Genomic DNA, 3,387 nt, shown 5'->3' with positions numbered 1-3,387 from the left:
TCCAGACAGCAACTTATATATAGAACCTTCCCCTGAAATCCTTAGGACAAAGATGTCCTTGATGTGGTCCTCACCCAAGGTGTCCTCCTTTTCATTATTTTATTGGCTTGAGGGTTGAATGATTGGATCATTGGTAAATGGTGCCATTGAGCTTCGTAGTCAAAAAGCTAATTTTCAGTGAGGCTACTGTGATGTATGGTATCCTAAAACCCAGAGTAACCCCCAAGGTCCCAGTCTAGGCTCACACTTCTGCCTTTAGCAGCCACCTTTGGCTTCGAGAGGAGCCCTCTGCTACTCAGATACCGCCTGGACATAATGTGAGAGGACCAAGGGGGAAGCTCTGGGCAGGCAAAGGAACCGTAACGTATACAGATAGGATGGAGAACAAGGAGCGTGGTCAAGGGACAGGCCGGGTCAAAAGAACAAGGAGCGTGGTCAAGGGACAGGCCGGGTCAAAACCAAACAGACAAAATGGAATTGAATCAGGAAGCTGAACCGTAGTCGAGGTCACAGGCCAAGGTGATACACAACGATATTGAGGTACAAAGCAGGATCCAAAGTTCAGGCACGGATTAGGACAGGTGGCAGACAATTCTGGAACAGGGACAGGTAAGGTCAAACACAGCTTAAACAATAACAGATTGCACCCAGGCACTACCGAAATAGACCTATACTGGGTAATGAGTTAGAGCAGAGTTGGGGTTTTTATATCCAGTCAAATGGCTTAAAAAATTCACCTGTGGCCAAATTGGCAACAGGTGAAACAAGCCATTCTTCTTAGCAATAGCCAGCATAGGAGTGAACGAGGATACTAGTTGTCTGCTCGTATAGAGCAGTGGTAACACAGACAGCACAAGAACACCAGGTCCCTGGTTCAACTCCAGGCAGGTTATCACAGCTACGTTTGTTATATCTATCTATTGCCAGTCTTGCCTCTTCCATTCTAAAGCTGGGCATACACTGTAAGACCTACTCAAGTGGACTTTATCTGATATAGTTGCCAAAATGCTGGACCAAATAATGTTGATCTAATTGTATGGACCCCAACCCAAAGACTGGGTCACGAGAGCCAAGGGAGACCAGTTGAGAGAGGATTGTGCCAATGTATTGATATCCAAGACCCTGACCTACTTGCTCCTGGTTGCTCACTTGCTTTATCCTCTGTTTACAACTGCTGGCTTGCTCATTGCCCCCCAGCCCCTTGCACCCTACACAGTCACCTCTGTTGCCTTCCCTTAGTTCCAGTCCTGGCATGTTAATGCGGTCCTCACCCAATAGGATTTTCCAACCTGCCCATGTAGGGTCACCTTAAGAAATATGTTTTAAAAGAAGGAGTAGATGGAAATTCCAAGCCAGACACATTTCTCATTGCAGAATATCAAAGGCGTTATTAGCCATGTCACCCCAAGGAGGTGCTTGAGAACAATTTTATATTAATAAATAGTCCCTGAACTCTTTATACACTTCTTGGTGCCGAGCCTTGTAGTCGGTGCTTTATTCTCCTTTTTATTTCCCCATAAGGGACTCGGAACAGTCAGTATTTTTATTTCCATCTCTCTTATGTTCTATTCTACAGAGCCATTCATTTGTCTCAGATGGAGCTCTGCATCTTGACAGAGACCATTTCATTTTTACTGATGGATTAAAAGGATGAGAGAGAATTCTATTTCCAGCGGCAGGGACCTTCGTTAGAAGCAAAGGACCTTGTTCCAGAGCTGGGTTTCTAAAGTGCAGAAAAACATGGATGGTAAGGGAGTGTTTTTAGTTTATTATGCTGCTCAAAGTATTTATTTTTCTATAGAAGCCCTAAGCATGTATTTACATCAAACATGCTGTCTCACCCATTGTGACGTCACCTATTGGGATGTTTCATAAAAATACAACAGCTTGTCTCTGTTTTTGTTTACAGCAGCCTTGAACCGAAAAGGGCAAGACCAACGAAAAGAAAACAGGAAGAATCTGAGAGGTAGGTAACATTGGTATGGATTTAAAGCTACCAACCACAAGACCATTAAAGATACACCATGTGTTTTAATTGTGAAATACACTATATGGCCAAAAGTATGTGGGCATCCCTTCTAATTACTGGAATTGGCTTTTTAAGACACAGCTACCATTGATGAAACAGGTGACGATACATTTTGCAACATTCTTATTTTGTTGATGGTTTTTCCTGTTTTAGCACAATAATGGACAAAGACAAGTGCCTACAGATTGGGTTTGCTGAGATGGGCGTTGAAGAACTTGACCACCCAGAGATATGATCTCAACCCAAATGAAGTCCTGTTGGATGAGTTGTGATCCCAACTGCAAGCCAGGCCTCAACCCCAGCATCAGTGACCAGTGTCTTGCATGTAAATGGAAGCAAATCACACCAACAAGGTACCAACATCTAGTGGGCTTCTTCTCAGAAGAGATGGGGCTGTTCTAGCAGCAAAGGGTGGGACATTTCATATTAATCCCTTGGGTTTTGTGATGAAATATTGGACAGGTGCCCAGTACACTTCATACATTACATTACATAAGGGGCACATTTACTAAGGGTAGAAGAGAATTTGTAGTGAATTTTTGAATTCAAAATCTTCGAATTTCAAAGTAATTTTTTGGGTACTTCGACCATCGAATAGGCCAAATTCGACTTTGATTCGAATTGGAAAAACTTCAAATATTCGACCATTCCAAAATCGAAGTACTGTCTCTTTAAAAAACTTTGACTTCGACACTTCGCCACCTTAAACCTGCTATGTTAGCCTATGGGGACCTCCTAGAACCTATAGGCAACATTTGGCTACGTTTTTAGAAGTCAAAGTATTTTTTTTGATAATCGATCGATTAAATCCTTAGATTCAAATGATTTGAGTGATTTAATCGATCGATCAAATTATATGGCCATATTCGATCAAAAAAAACTTCGACTTCGAATATTGTACTACTGCAATTCGATGTTCAAAAGTTTTTTCAGTTTGAAATTCGACCCTTAGTAAATGTGCCCCAAGATGTTTATAAACCTGTTTTATGCAACAAATCTAGTTACTCGCCAGATCTGTAGGCATCACGTTGATAGGTCTTCAGCAAAGAGTAAAATGTTATTATGGAAGATAATTATAAAATATTCTTGGCAATTCTGTGTTTTGGGGATGGTTCTTTCCTGTTTTAGCACAATAATGCTCCCATGGACAAATTCAGGTGGCTAAAGAATGGGTTTGCTCAAATGAGAGCAGAAGAACTTCAGAGACATGATCTCAACCCAACGGAACCCTCGTGGGATGAGTTGGAACCCATGTCTTGGGTATGAATGGAGGCAAATCCCACCAACAAGGTTCCAACATCAAGTGGGCATCTTCCCAGAAGAGATGGGGCAATGGTAGGGTAAATGTCATTAATCCT

At 42.1% G+C, this 3,387-nt stretch overlaps 1 long non-coding RNA gene across 1 annotated transcript; it reads left to right on the top strand.

The window, feature by feature from the left end:
- The first annotated feature begins 1,410 nt into the window (after positions 1–1,410).
- LOC108701985 lies at positions 1,411–2,544 on the top strand. Its single transcript, XR_001933226.2, has 3 exons — positions 1,411–1,747; positions 1,910–1,966; positions 2,183–2,544. It is a non-coding gene; the product is annotated as an uncharacterized LOC108701985 (long non-coding RNA).
- Positions 2,545–3,387: the final 843 nt, after the last annotated feature.

The sequence above is a fragment of the Xenopus laevis genome, chromosome 9_10L (genome assembly GCF_017654675.1).
Source record: "Xenopus laevis strain J_2021 chromosome 9_10L, Xenopus_laevis_v10.1, whole genome shotgun sequence".
In the NCBI taxonomy this organism is placed as follows: Eukaryota; Metazoa; Chordata; class Amphibia; order Anura; family Pipidae; genus Xenopus; species Xenopus laevis.
This window is presented reverse-complemented; position numbering and strand designations above follow the sequence as displayed.